Source organism: Rosa chinensis, chromosome 4 (genome assembly GCF_002994745.2).
Source record: "Rosa chinensis cultivar Old Blush chromosome 4, RchiOBHm-V2, whole genome shotgun sequence".
In the NCBI taxonomy this organism is placed as follows: domain Eukaryota; kingdom Viridiplantae; phylum Streptophyta; class Magnoliopsida; order Rosales; family Rosaceae; genus Rosa; species Rosa chinensis.
The window spans coordinates 32,931,857-32,947,809 of record NC_037091.1 but is presented as its reverse complement, the minus strand read 5'-3'; the positions used below and the strand labels follow the sequence as shown (position 1 = coordinate 32,947,809).

Genomic DNA, 15,953 nt, shown 5'->3' with positions numbered 1-15,953 from the left:
TCTAATTAAGAGCATGCGATCAAGTGGTTCTCCTATTCGGTAAACATATCTACCATCCGGGTAGATCACCGGCTTCAGAAAGTCACAAATGCTTGTCAACATTTTTTCTTGTATGGTATCTTTATTCTCTTGGCCTGGTTTCTTTTCGATATCCTTAACTCCCTTAAGGACCGATCCTGGCATATTCAACTGAGGCAAATAATTAAAATGTGGCCTCTCATGAAATCTATGTTGTATTCTTAAATTACAAATTAAGGACAAAATAAATTGAACCCAAAGTACATTAGTAATAATGGAAAAAAAAAAAAAAAACAGAAAGAACAAAAGGAAAATATAAATAGTGTTGATATATATATATATATATATATACAGAATTTATCCAGAGCGAAGCTTCGCTTTAAAATTAAAGTGCTCATTTAGAGTTTAGGGTCACTTTTCGGTCGCATATCCATATCTCGACCGTTCAATTTTTAGGTTCTAATGTATAGATCATCTCTGCAAATTTTCTGCCATATTGATGATTTTTAAGGTATCTAACTCGCTAAAACTAATGGACGAACTGAATCTGTCCAACCTGAACCGTACTGCCTTTAAGGCAGTTATCAATGCCTTAAGAGCAACTTCAACAGCTTCTCCATATCTTAATTTTTCTCCATTTTAGGGAAAATTTTAGCTGTTTTGCTCCAATAGATTCCCTACAATTATCCCTAAAATAGAGATAGTGATGAGAGAGAAAACAAAATTTCCTATATTTACAGCAATCTACAAAATTTTAGGGAATGGTTTAGGGAAGAATTATGGAATCTATAAAATAAAGAATCTGTTGGAGTTGGAGCATAAATTTTTTTGGAGATTTTAATTTTTGCTTCCCTATAATAGAGATATTATAGGGAAGGTGTTGGAGATGCTCTAACAATCAATAATTTGGCTGAAAATTTGCAGAGTTGATCTATACATTAGTACCTAAAAACTAAACGGTCGAGATGTGGATATGCGACTGAAAAGTGACCCTAAACTCTAAATGTGCACTTTAATTTCAAAGCGAAGCTTCACTCTGGATAAAATTATATATATATATATATATATATAGCCACTACAAGGGAAAACCCCTTTAGAGACAAAACTGTTTTGTCACCAATTCATGCAATTTTGTCACTATCCAATATGGGTGACGAAATGATTTCGTCGCTAATTTTGTCTCCAAAACAGCGTGACAGATTCTTATCAGTGACAACAGGTAAATTTTGTCACCCAATCATAAGGGCGACAAAATCCATTTTGTCCCCTATACTCCTGCATTTTGTCACCTAATATCTTTCACAGTTGCCGGGAAATTCCAAATGGCGGGTAAACTAGATTAAGGGTGACAAACAGAATTCGTCACCCATATTTGGAGCCAAGCAATTTTTTTATTCCATTTAGTTTCGTATATTTAATTAATAGATAATATTGCTGATTTTTATCACTTTATTTGATATAATAAACAATCTTGAAATGAACTAATAGTCAGATTGAAACACTCACTTTAATTCCAATAAAAGAATAACAATGTAGCATTAATCAACTCTTATCCAGCTTCAAAGTATTCTTTAACAAAGACTAAAATGATACTAAGGTGGCATATAGAAAAACAACAGCTCCTAATACATAATCTACGTTCTCATCTTCATGTTCTTCCTCATCTGTATCCCGAGTTCCCGACGCATATCACCATCGCCCAAACAGTGAATGATTCTGCTCTTCATTACGTCGATCTCAACCTCATTTGTCAAGATATCTACCTGCATAGGGACAGGAACTTCAAGCTATCTCATCAACATAAACATTTGGAATGCAAAAAATTAGGTGGACCAAGTATAGGTGCTAGCGGTAAGTTACAAGAACGTATCAAAAACCAAGTAACAGAGCTATTCGACACACAATTATTTGGACATAAATATGGTCTGAATAATTTACCACTTTTGATTACAGTTCATTTAGTTCTTCATTTAAGAGACTAATCTTTCGTTCTAATCGAAGCTTGAAAAGCCTTGTATCAGAGATTAACGCAAGAGAGATATCATTCCCCTAAAAGATCATATGGGCTCAAATTAGTTGAGCAACCAATGGAGTGAAATAAGCAGTTACAAAATAAGAATAATATTGAAATGATGTCAATAAAATATTTTAGCAACTGATGTTCAGTAATCTGAACCCAAAGGTAAAAGAGAAAGAAAAGCAACAGATCATACTAAGCCTTGAAAATTGCAACAGTAACATAAATTGACAACTTGGACTGACAGTACCAACTCAAATGGAAAAAAAGAACAAGAATGTTGCTTATCTCAAGTCACAAAAACAGACTAGTGTATGCAGGCATATAATCTCCACTTCGGCAATCTTGAAGCACTGACAAGTCTAAGTTCTTGAAGTCTGAATACATAAAGAACACCATAAAATTAGATATGTTGGCACGCTCTGTAGCATGGTGAATGACAGGATTGAGAACCTAATGAACACCAAGAACTCAAATATAATACTAAGTGAAAATGCACACGAATAAGTTTCAATAGACAAGACATGCTCAAAAGAGGCAAATATGCGTTGCAAACCTCAAGGCAAAAATGTTTCATTTTCTCTTGCACTAATGTTATGAATAAGGTTTATTGCCAATAGCAAAGGCAAAGGCATCTAAAAGAAGAGAAAATAATCTCTTTAAATTGGCTTTCGCCAAAGACCCTAGAAACTTCAAGGCCACCCTATAGTTGTCTATTTGAAACCACACTACCACCAGTCTATAACAAGTTAAAAGCATAAAGGAGTTCACAACATTTTAAGTAGATATAGATAAAAATACTACACAGAAGGTTACAAATGAAATAATATATTAGCAAGATACATTATTTATACTTGAGAAATACCACATCGCAGGGTTAACCTTAAGGGATCTTATCATCAAGTATACTTTCAAACTAAATAGTAGCTACTCCTCCAATACCATCACACAACTCCTAAACCATTACAAAAAAGCATAGAACACAAGAGAAGCTAAGAGAATGTAAGTGGACATTAGCTTCATAATATATTTTGAAGAACAAATAAGTCGATCTTGATGACATACTAAATAACAAGATATACTGATGCATCTCTTACAACTATTCCTATTCTATACCAAGAGAATCAAGACTTGTTATCAACAGGTAAGCCACACATACCTTTCCACTTGAAAGAGAGAAGTTTTTCTGGACTTATTTGGCTCTTGAATTCATTCACGGTGACTCCGGCTCTCGATTTCAATGACCAAGGAAACCATTATGAACATAAAAGTGCATTGGCAGAAGTGAACCAATTCAATCACCCCTTATAGGTCATGGCCATCCAATTAAACTAATCCCAAAATTATAATTTGAAAAAGCTAATAAACCAAGAATCAAACACATCAGGACTTCGTGAAGCCAAAAAATAAAATCTAGACTATAGGGTGATGCTGATCTAATTCAACAACTAAACATCGATCCAAAATCCATTCCAAAAGTATAAAGACTCACAAACACAAACATATAAAACAGAAACCTGGTGAGGAATCCCACTTGTCTCTTTGTAATATCGTTATTCCTGAAAAGAAAAGGTAAAACCAAAATTTATATTAGATCATAAATTTTTTGCAGAATTAAAATCATAACACAATGTCAAATTGGCATGTCAGGTTTCAAATATATTTAATCGTTTTTCACCCAATATAAGAGCAGCAACGAACAGAGGTCCAAAAACTGTAACGCTTAGGGTTTACCAGCACCTACAATACTGTGGATCAAAGTAAAATTACCGGTTCAATTTAACAAATTGAAAATACCCAGCATTAAAAGTAAAAGTAAACAATAAAAGCCCTGAAATCGTTTACCCTAAAATACTTGATATGGGACTGTCTGCTGGATGGTACAGAAAGGATAGAGGAGATGATACGGAGGTGGAGGTCAGAGTCGGTGGTTGCAAGTTCGTGTGTGAAGGTTGTGCTGTGGGAAAGGGAGATCGTGAATGTGTGAACTGGAGAATGAACCCTTATTCACATCTTACCCTACTTTTCCTTAAACTACGCCGTTGAAGGAGGTTTAGATCTACTTCAAGTCCCGCTGAATTAGTTTAATTTTTCCGCCAATGCTTTTCCAAAATTTTTACCTCTTTTTTTCTTTCACGAGGGAAAATTCCCCGCTCTTGACCGCCCAATATTCAGTGACAAAATTGGTGTGTCACCTATTTTAATTATTTTGTCTCTCAAGCATGTCGCACATGTAAGCAAGGATGACGACTTTTAGGTGACAAAATAATTTTTTTTGATACTAATAACAAGAATTAGTGACGCAAATTTGCTTTGTCTCCTATACTTTTGTCTCTAAAGGGGTTTTCTCTTGTAGTGAGCCCTTCCGCTAAGGGATCCTTTTTTTTTTGTCTGTTCTAGGGATAGGGTATTAGACTAACTTTTCGATTTCGTCATCTCAACCGTTCAATCTTTAGGTCCTAATATGTAGATCATTTATGCAAATTTTCAGCCAAATCTGTGATCGTTAATGTTAGGGCTGCACGCGGATTGGATTGGATCGGTTTTGACTTCAAACCGTCTCTATGCCAAAGTAAGCGGTTTAGACATTTTAGACAACCGGTCATTGAAAAAAATAAGCTTAATCCGATCCAATCCAATCCATTTAAAGATGGTTTGGTTCGGTCGGTAAGACGGTTTTAACCTGTATAACATTAACGTTTTGTATACGAAAAATTCATAGTAAAATATTAAAACTCAATCTCGATAATAAAAATGTAATAATCAAAATCCAAAACTAATATTCAAAGAACAAACTCCAAAATAGTTTCAAGATGATTCACTTATTTGAGTTTTAAGCCTTTGGGTCTAGGATTCAATAGGGTAGTATATCATTTTGAGAATCAAATTATAATTGAAGATTTAGAACTTACTTATTAAAGACTACGTACCCACAAATAAATATATATATTATGTATATAAATTTAAAAAAATTTTCTATTATATTTAATACATGCTGGTCGGTTCTGGTTTCGAGGTTTAAGTAAAAGAAAAACCAAACCAAGCCAATTCATAAACGGTTTGGTTTGGTATTGAACTGTCTTTCATATTTTAACTCTAAAAAACCTTAACCAAACCATATTTACCGGTCGGTTTCGACCGGTTTGGCCGGTTTGAACCGTGTTTTGCACACCCCTAGTTAATGTATCAAACTAAATTAAATCAATGAACAAACCAAAGCTATCAAACTTGAACCGTTCATACTTATAATCATAAGTCGCCGTTTTGAATGTCTTAACAATAATCAATTTGGCTGAAAATTTGCAAAAATGATCTACACATTAGGACCTAAAAACTGAACTGTTAAGATGCCAAAATATGATGAAAAAGTTGATCTAATACTCTATCCCTATAAATAAGCCAACCAGAGGTGGTGCCCTGAGGCGGCTGCCTCAGGTTGAAACCCTAAGATACTTAAGCCTCAAGGGAACGTAAATATGGAAAAGACCAGAAATATGATTGTTATTGGTATCGTGGTCTAAAGCTCTAACTCACAACTGGAAGAGAAAAACAAGATTTGATCGAACAATAAAATACCAACGAAATAAAAGTTGTAGTGGATAAGTACAAAATCTATTGGCGATTCTGAAGACCTAAGATACAAATTAGAAATTGCTTCCTTTATTTCGTTGCGTTTTAGTTTGTATTTATGTCTTCGGAGGTTATTTGATTATTCCAACAAAATAAAATAGAGATCATTTAATTAAAAATGATATATAAGTAAACCACAAATAACAGAAAATTAAAAAAATTAAAAAAGACATGCATAAGCTGTTCATAATTAACCACCCACTTTCTTCAGGTAACTTCCTCCACTCCCAAACTCATCGGGGTGTGTGGATTTTTTGAATATAGAAAAAGAGCTTGAGGAACATACATACCTGCTTCCTCAGTATTTCCATGCAGAGAAATCGCTTTAGAGATGTTCGGTTTTGCAGAGGGAGAATAGATAATATGTTTTCCACATCAGCATCTTTGATTTTCTCCCATTTTTTTTTAACATTTTTGGTGATTAATTCGGTCTTTGTCTCTGGATTCAGATCATTTTTATTCATCCAGAGTTGTACACCAATCAATGCCGAGCTAAGCTTTTTTCTTCTCTCCTCTGATTTTTCAGTTTGCATTGAGATAAATGTCTGTTTATGTCAACAACAAAAAAACAAACAAAGAAAAGTTCAATCAGCTGCTCACAATTAAGCCTCGCAAAATTACTGTATTAAGAGAAATTGTAACACTTTTCCAGTTATGAATAACTTTGATTCGTTGCCCAAAAATATAATTAAAACGCGACCTAACTAGATGAGAAGATAAGTTCACTGACCTGTACTTTGCCAATGAGATATAAGAAAAGAAGCAAGCCAACAGTAGATGTAAGGATCGCAAAGCAGTTTTCCCACACATACGTACTTGTTTCCAAGTTCGTCCCAAAGTTACTGCAAAATTAAGATAATTAACAAAAGATTAGCGACATATGAGACGTGATGGTCGGCATCCAAGTATTAATTTTTCAAAAAGCACTCTTTATTATAAATGTGGTTATGTTTATATCTATTTATACAACTTCTTGGAGAATCTTATCCTCTCTCTGTAGATCCCCTGTAAATCTGTATGTAATTAGAATTTTATTTAATTAGGATATCCTGTAATTATGGAAAGATTGTTTCCTATTAGAGTTAGACTACTCCTTTGTTCTTGTATATATACCCTCATTGTGGGATGAATAGAATCATCAAATTCACCCTGAATTGAAGTATTCTTTTCTACTTGGTATCAGAGTCAGGTTCAATCCTTTGAACTTGCGCTGTATCCTTTGAATCCTAAATCTTGAAGAACACCACAAACCGCTGCGTACCACCACCATTGAATTCCAAACCACCATCACCCTACCTTTTTTTCGAAAAAAAAAAATAAAATTCAGATCCATCTTGAAACCCTAGAAAAACCAATCCTGCAAAAATCCCGAATTCCTCAATGGCCGGACTTGTAATTGAAGGCGAACAGTCAAATCCCGAGAAGGCAATGGTGCCATCCTCACAAGTCATCCATCACCACTACACCACCCAACAAGACAACTCTGCGTTCCCAACAAGTGTTGTCTTGAATGAATCCAACTACACCATATGGGCTCCTCTCATGCGGATGCGCATTGGAGTACGACGGAAGGTTGGTTATCTGACCGGAGTGAAGGCTGAACACGCCATAAATTCTACAGAGTATGAAGCTTGGGCCACGGACAATGAAAAGGTGAAAAGTTGGCTCATTGACTCCATGGAGTCCTCTCTTATGAACCGGTATATTTGTCTCCCTACTGCAAAAGATATTTGGGAAGTTGTAGAGAAAACTTTTTATGATGATTCTGATGAAACCCGGATCTTTGAATTGAACAAGAAGTGTTTTGAAGCAAAGAAAAATGGACGGCCTATTCCTACCTACTATAATGAGTTAGTGGTGATGTTCCAAGAGATTGATCAAAGGGTGGCCTCTCAGAATGATAATGTTGCAGCTGTAGTTCAAGAGACCTCAGCGATGTCCCAGATGCATGTTCACATGTTTTTGAGTGGACTTGACCTAGAGTATGATCAGGTGCGTGGAGAAATCCTACGGAAGGAACCTAAATTCTCTTTGGAGTAGAGCTATGCTTACATTTGCAAGGTGCAATCAGAGAAACAGGCTATGGGGCATTCGATACCTACCGAATCTTCTGTTATGGCTGTCCAACGCAAACCAAGTCCTCCTCCAGGCTTCTCACATCGTCCTCTAGGTAAACCAAATCCATATGCAAATAGAAAGTGCATTGTGTGTGGGGAACTAGGTCATAGCAAAGAATGGTGTTATGAAGTGATTGGTTACCCTTATTGGTGGGACTTCATCAAGAAACCACCAAAGAATCTGGGCAAGGCCGCCATTGCTACTACAGAGGAAGAGCGTCTAGACAATGCCTCCGGTAATGTAGCTCAATCAGGTATGAAGGGTAAGGTTACTTTGAATAATACATGGATAATTGATACAGATGCATCTGATCATATGACCAATGACCCTAATCTTGTGAAAAACCTTAGACATTCCCCTTAAGTTGTTGTCTCTACTGCTGATGGTACTCTAACTCCGGTCACCGGAGAAGGTTCTATTGTTTTATCTGATACATTAACCCTTGAATCTGTCTTAGTTGTTCCATCACTAGCTTATAATCTCCTATCTGTTGGTCAAATTATTTTAGCTCTTGCATGTATTGTGACCTTTTATCCGTCTTTCTGTGTGTTTCAGGACATTCTGACTCGGCGGATCCTTGGTTATGGTGTTAGAAGTGGGAAATTGTACTACCTGGATCTGACAGAGACTAGAGAGAACCGGAAGTATCTTTTGGGGCAAGCTAATCAGATCAATGGGGTAGAGAATGCGAAGGAAGCTGTATGGTTATGGCATCACCGTTTAGGTCATCTATCTTTTAGTTATCTTAAGAAGCTGCAACCTCATTTGTTTTCTGTTGTCAGTGATTTGGATTTCCATTGTGACATTTGTGAACTCGCCAAGAGCCACCGTGTTTCATATTCACCAAGTCTTAATAAAAGTCATGTTCCTTTTATGAAAATTCACTCTGGTTTATTGATGATTGTACTCGCATCACATGAGTATCATTACTGAAGAATAAGAATGATGTATTTGGGATGACTCAGTATCAAAAATCCATTAGAGTGTTTCAATCTGACAATGGTGGAGAGTTTGTGAATGGCCCTGTGATTGAGTTTTGCCGGTCACATGGAATTCGTCATCAAACCTCCAATTCTTATACTCCTCAACAGAATGGTTTAGCAGAACGGAAGAACAGGCAATTGATGGAAGTTGTTCGTGCTTCCTTGTTTGGCATGAATGTACCTCGGTCCTATTGGGGAGAAGCAGTAAAATCAGCAGCATATCTTATCAACCGTACTCCTTCACGGGTGATTGAGTTTCAGAATCCTCATCAGAAGCTTCATACACTTTTGACCATCCCTTCTATGCCTAATTTGGAGCCCCGGGTGTTTGGATGCACAGCCTATGTTCATATTCCCAAGCCTCAATGCAGCAAGCTTGATCCCCGTGCCCGTAAGTGTATCTTTGTTGGTTATGCTGACTTCCAGAAGGGTTATCGATGTTATGATCCTCTTACTGGCACTATACATGTCTCTCTTAATGTTGCTTTTCGTGAATCCGGGCCTTATTACTCAGGGGGAGCTTCTCAGTCTTCCCTTCAGGGGAAGAGAGGTTGTGAAGGGAATCCTCGTTCTATTATTGATTTTGATGTCTTTGAAGACTTGGGAAAATTTGGAGGATAGATTTAAAGGTAGAAATTTGGAAACAGAAAATGCAGTTGCCGAACAGAGCATTGTAAATTCCGAAATAGACAATGCGACTGCAGAACGAAGTGTTGTGAATTCCGAAACAGAAAATGCAACTGCCGAACGAAGTGTCGCGAATTCCAAAATAGAAAATGTAACTGCCGAACAGAGTGGTGTGAATTCCGAGAAAGAAGAGACAACTTTTCTGGATAGTTTGAATCAAAATCAAGACATATCTAAAGCTCACACACAAGATATTTCCCCTTCTGCATCACCAACTAAAGATCCCGGTCAGAATAATCCACCTCAGGTACCCCTAAACTGTAATGAGTCTTCTAGGTTAGAAAGTGTCAAACCTAGGAAATCACAAAGGGTTACCAAGGGAATTCCTAAGAAACAATATGAACCAGATATCAAAGCAAAAGCTAAATACCCTATAGCTAATTTTATGTCTAACCATAGGATTTATGGGTCACATGTACTTGTTGTTGATCAATTATCTACTATATCTATTCCTAGTAACGTGCAGGATGCATTGATGGATCCAAAATGGACAAAGGCAATGAATGAAGAATTGGAAGCTCTTCAAAAGAATGCAACATGGGAGCTAGTATCTATGCCTGTTGGAAAGAAGACTGTAGGATGTTGCTGGGTATTTACTGTGAAGCTTAATGCAGATGGAACTATTAATAGATACAAGGCGAGGTTGGTTGCCAAAGGATATACACAACGCTATGGGATTGATTATGAGGAGACTTTTGCACCTGTGGCAAAGATTAATACTGTCCGGATTCTAATCTCACTTGCAGCAAACAAAGATTGGCCCTTGCACCAGTTTGATGTGAAGAATGCGTTTCTTAATGGGAATTTAGAGGAAGAAGTGTACATGGATGTGCCCCCAGGTGTTAAGAATTACCCAAGTGACGTTGGCAAGGTGTGTAAATTGAAGAAGTCTTTGTATGGCCTGAAGCAGTCTCCAAGAGCTTGGTTTGGAAGATTTTCAAAGTCCATGAAAGCCTTTGGATACAGACAGAGTAATTCTGACCATACCTTGTTCATCAAGCGCAAGAGTGGTAAGATTACAGCTCTTATTGTGTATGTTAATGACATGATTGTTACAGGGGATGATCCGAAAGAGATAAATGAATTACAAAAGTACTTGTCAAAGGAGTTTGAAATGAAGGATCTGGGACAACTGAAGTATTTTTTGGGTATTAAAGTTGCAAGGTCTAAGAAGGGAATTTCACTTTCACAGAGGAAATATGTTCTTGATTTACTTGCTGAAAGGGGGATGCTGGACTGCAGACCCATCGAGACACCCATTGAGATGAATCACGGACTTGCTATCTATCCTGATCAAGTTCTAACTGATAAAGGGAGGTATCAACGTCTTGTAGGAAGGTTGATTTATCTTTCACATACTAGACCTGATATTGCTTATGCTGTAAGTATTGTTAGTCAATTTATGCATTGTCCTAGTGAAGAGCATATGGATGCAGTATTTCGTATTTTGAAGTACTTGAAGATGGCGCCAGGTAAAGGGTTACTGTTTCAGAAAAAAGATGAATTGGAAGTTGTTGGGTACACAGATGCAGATTGGGCTGGTGATAAAACTGACAGACGTTCTACATCTGGGTACTTCACTTTTGTTGGAGGGAACCTTGTCACTTGGCATAGCAAAAAGCATAAAGTTGTTGCCAGATCAAGTGCAGAAGCTGAGTTCCGAGGTATGGCACACGGAGTCTGTGAAATGTTGTGGATTCATAATGTCTTGAAAGACCTGGGATACAAGCTTAAAAAGCCTATGGATTTGTATTGTGATAATATAGCTGCCATTGAGATTGCACATAATCCAGTTCAGCATGATAGAACAAAGCATGTGGAGGTTGACCGTCATTTTATTAAAGAAAATCTTGACAGAAAGGTTATTCGCTTTCCATTTGTAAACTCAGAGAAGCAATTAGCTGATGTTCTTACTAAAGGAGTGTCCAAGAAGGTATTTGACAGCTCAGTTGACAAGTTGGGCATGATAGATATCTATGCACCAACTTGAGGGGGAGTGTAGAATCGCTGTAAATCTGTATGTAATTAGGATTTTATTTAATTAGGATATCCTGTAATTATGGAAAGATTGTTTCCTATTAGAGTTAGACTACTCCTTTGTACTTGTATATATACCCTCATTGAGGGATGAATAGAATCATCAAATTAACCCTGAATTGAAGTATTTTTTCTACTCTCTCCTATGCCTTTTATCATTTTGAATTTGCTAAAAGAAGGATTTCAAGAGTTTTGGGTTGGAAGATCGAGTAATATCATAATATTCAATGAATTTAGTTTAAGGAAATTCCAAATCAGATTATTTTGAATTTATTTTTGTACTAAATGATGGGCCATGTATAGAAATTATTATTTTTACTTAATTATTTTAGGTAAATTATAAAACTATATGACAATACAAGGAAATTCCGGAAGAAATAAAAAAGTAATTTAATTGAATGTTATATTTAGGGAGGTAAGAAGAGTATTTTTTTTTTCTTCCCATTTTTTTCTCTTTGTCCTTATTTTCTTTTCATATGACTTGACAAAATCTATTAATAATTGAAAAAATTTGGAGGTCCAAATATTAAATTTGGAGGTCCAACTAGAATCACCCAAACACATATTAGAAGACAAATGTAGTTTAAAAAAAAACTTTTAGTACGCAAAATTTCTTTTTACTTAGATAAAGGCCTGCTCACCTAATTAGAGACATTTTTTAAGGGACTGTGAGGGACAAGCGAATCTGACGGCTAAAAATAAATGCACAGTTTTAAGTTGTTATAATTTATGCTTTTATATTTAATACATGTGGTTGAGATGCATTTGTCCCTCACAATCCCTTAGGTGAGCGAATCTGTACTTAGATATAACCAAAACTCAAATCCAAATAAAATATAGATATTTACAGTAAATAGCAAATGTGACAAGATTTTTAAGTAATGTGCATACAAACCTAAGATTTCGTAGTCCCCACCAAAAAGAGTAAGAGATCTTCTTTGCGAAATTTATTTGCCCCATGTTACCACTCTTAAGGGAATCAAGAAATATTCCAAAATGAAATGGTGCGGTCGCATTTGCCGGAACATCAACAAGGCAAAATTCATCTAGAGAACGAATGAATGTCATATTTCTAGAGGAAATGTCTTGATTGCAATAAAAATTGCATTCACTTGTATTATGCTTCATACAAGCTTGGTGCCAACATGCTGTCTCTCGTTGAATAGAGAAAAAATACCAAAAACCTCCCAGCACCTAAAAGACAACAAATCTGATTAAAGAACATGGTAATCAACAACACTAAATCCTACTAAACGCCACTTCCTCCCTACGAGGAGTTCTAGCTTTTAATTCTATGTTGTACGTAACTACTTGACTAGTGCTTTCCTTGAAGTAACTTTACATAGCACTCTCGAACCAGCCCACTTAGCTAGGTTCAACCATTAGTTAATTTCCAATACAAAAGATTAAAGCTAATGACTATATGAAAGAAACTAACATGACTGGCGAGGATATACAAGAAAAAATAGAATACACCTTGGATCTATACTCCCTTACTTTGCTTGAATTTCTGTGAAGAATGGTGCATACGATAAATTCTTGGTAAATATTGGGCAAGAAGAAAGACATCAATAATCTTTCTTCGGCCAAGATATTTGGAGCTTCTCATTTTGAAGAAAACAGTCATTAGCACCTGGACAAAATAGACATCAATAGATTAGCGGGTGTCACCTAAAATCAGTTAATTACAAAGAAAAATTCAATTTTGGTTTCCTACTTGTGGGATAGGGAGAACCGCAAGAATATCAATTGTAATCGAGTGCCATGGCATCTTTCGAGCTAATTTCTTAAGGAACCAACTTCTGGAAAGCTGTTTATTTCCATTACTTTTCAACAGAAGCTGTTTATTTCCATTACTTTTCATCAACTTTGCTCTAGAATATTTTACATATTCGATGACGTTTTTAATTTCATAGAAAATGTTCAGGATGAAAGCAATATCAGTGACAGCGCGCAAAAGAAGAGCAGCAGTCCTCAAATTTTTGTCCACTCCAACGCACTTGATTTCCTCATTAATGATCGGAAGGTAAAAGAACAAAGGATCAACTGAGACTGCAATCACACATGAGAATACGAGTATGGTATTCCAGGTTCCTTGTACGTTCGTTTGTAAACGATGTTCAAGGATATGTTCTGGCCGTAAGGAAATCTGCATGCCTATTGTTTTCCATTTGGCTGTTCTTGCATTACTTGCTAGATCCTTACCACCGCTTGGATTTACAGCGTCACCTTGTGTATGGCTAATAAATAAATGAATTAACAATGAGAAAATGCAATGTCAAATAAAAAATAATAAATGAGAAAATCTTGAATGCGGTGCTTGTGTTAGGTGTCACCACTGAATTATTAATTAAAACTTTTTATATCAAAAGCACGCCTAATTATATATAAGGAAGTAATACCAGAAAAATATTCATCATGTAACTAGTGAATTTGACGTGTCACAATCTTCTCACCCTCACCGTAATTATTCATATTCAAGAAACTAACCTATGTAGGGCAGGATCTTGCTTATTCTCCTTCATAATAATTGGGTTTGTTATCGTCAACTCTACAAATTGACCCACGGATATACAAATTCCTGGTGCACGACAGTCTTATGGACCTGAAAAACATATTAATATTGTATTCATTTATTATTTATTTCTTAGGTTAGGATATAAATATAATGAATGCAGAGACCAAAGCTAATTTAATTACAATTTGATAAAAACAAATGAAAAAAAAGGTTAATCATATTTAGTAATTGTCGAACAGTTTCTTCTTTCTTTCTTTTTTCTTTTTTATCAGCAAATCAATCAATAAACAATACTTTAAGGGTGGTTCTAGTTGGACTTCCAAATATGCTATTTGGAACTCTCATACTTAGTTTACCTCTAATTTACTTTTTAGAATACTTGAAAAGCTAAGTAGACCTCCATATTTTTACCAAAACACCTTTGCATGAACATGAAATACAACAATCTGTTACTCTACTTTTTATCTGTATCTTCAACCACGAGAAGAAGAATATGTTCTTTTATGAGTGGATCTCTCCTCCACCAAAATTTATCAGAGGGTTTGTTCTCAATTTTGATATGTTGCAGGAATTCCTTTGAATTTGCTAAAAGAATGATTTCAAGGGTTTCGGGTTGGAAGATTAAGTAATAACTATATCATAATATTCAATGAATTAAAATTTCAAATCAGATTGTTTTGAATTTACTTTTGTATTAAATGATGAGTTATCTATAGAAATTATTATTTTTACTTAATTATTTTAGTTAAATTATAAAACTATATAGGCAATATAAGGAAATTCTGGCAAAAATAAAAAAGATTTTAATTGAATGTTATATTTGGGGGAGGTAAGAAGAGATTTTTATTTATTTTTTCATTTTTCTCTTTTTGTCCTTATTTGTCTTTTCATATGACTTGACAAAATTTATTAATAATTAAAAAAAATCGTTTAAAAAAAATAATTGAAAAAAGTTGGAGGTCTAAATATTAAATTTAAAGGTCCAACTAGAACCACTCATACTTTAATCGGAACAAAAAACGAAAAACGATAAAAGAACTGCTTTCACAAAACTCAGTTCCAGCAAGTTGCATGTGTAGCTAAAGGAAAACATCAATAACATAAAAGGCTTCTTGCACATTTGAACACTGACCAGGTCCAGCAAGTACTGTTCCTTCTCTAGCCTGAGGATCATCAAAATAAACCAGAATACTAATTACCTAATCTATACGGCGGTGTTTTCTTTTCTTTTCAATGCAGGATAGAAAAGGAATACTTACTTGAATAAAGCATGAGCTAGTACATGCCGGTACTGGTAGTATTGAAGTTATCAACACGCGAGAAGTGAAGAGAGAGTTGTAGAAATCCAAGAATGCCTGAAATAGAATATGTGTACTTTGCGTTTCTTAGCAACTGAAATGGCTTGATAGATTATAGCAGTAGCTCAATGGTAGTCCATTATATAATGACTCGGGTTAGATGGAACCTACCCAAAACGTCTTGGTCTTCTCTTAAGATTTCCTCCTCCATCTCTATTCCTTAATTAATTCTTCACCGGAAATTCGGTTGGAAAGATTTGGATCATTCTAGCAATTATTGCTTCGGCTACTGTCACTGGTTCAAGGGTTTTGCCAGCTGCATAAATAAAATTGGCCAAATTATGATTGAAATTGTTGTCAGTCGAATTTACACTAGGGACATGACTTTGATAGTGAATAAGTGAAATTTATTAAAGCCCACCAAAATGTGGGACACAAGCACGTACATGAACATAATCCAACAATAAAAATAAGAAAACGGATTCTACGCAAACGACAGTAATAGTGCACTGACACGCGTCTGTTATTTTAATCATATTTCTTTTTAATTTGACACTTTAATTTGACACGCACCTGGTACTGATTCGAAGTCTCCGGTCTTTGACTCAAAGCTCATGGTATATAGACCACAAACTCACTTACCCAAC

At 35.6% G+C, this 15,953-nt stretch overlaps 2 long non-coding RNA genes across 6 annotated transcripts; both read right to left on the bottom strand.

Moving 5' to 3' along the window:
* Positions 1-1,500: 1,500 nt before the first annotated feature.
* LOC112200581 lies at positions 1,501-4,068 on the bottom strand. 4 transcript variants are annotated; one of them, XR_005810446.1, is made up of 3 exons: positions 3,881-4,068; positions 3,714-3,783; positions 1,501-3,594 (listed from the first exon to the last, which is right to left on the bottom strand). It is a non-coding gene; the product is annotated as an uncharacterized LOC112200581 (long non-coding RNA). The 4 variants fall into 4 exon arrangements; XR_005810447.1 differs by lacking the exon at positions 3,714-3,783 and having other exon boundaries at positions 1,501-1,781; positions 1,957-3,594; XR_002936372.2 differs by lacking the exon at positions 3,714-3,783 and having other exon boundaries at positions 1,501-2,412; positions 3,195-3,594.
* A 2,034-nt stretch (positions 4,069-6,102) lies between these two features.
* LOC112200580 lies at positions 6,103-15,429 on the bottom strand. 2 transcript variants are annotated; one of them, XR_005810421.1, is made up of 7 exons: positions 15,268-15,429; positions 15,141-15,171; positions 13,981-14,095; positions 13,208-13,730; positions 12,386-13,123; positions 6,396-6,507; positions 6,103-6,210 (listed from the first exon to the last, which is right to left on the bottom strand). It is a non-coding gene; the product is annotated as an uncharacterized LOC112200580 (long non-coding RNA). The 2 variants fall into 2 exon arrangements; XR_005810420.1 differs by lacking the exon at positions 15,141-15,171.
* Between the last annotated feature and the right edge of the window lie 524 nt (positions 15,430-15,953).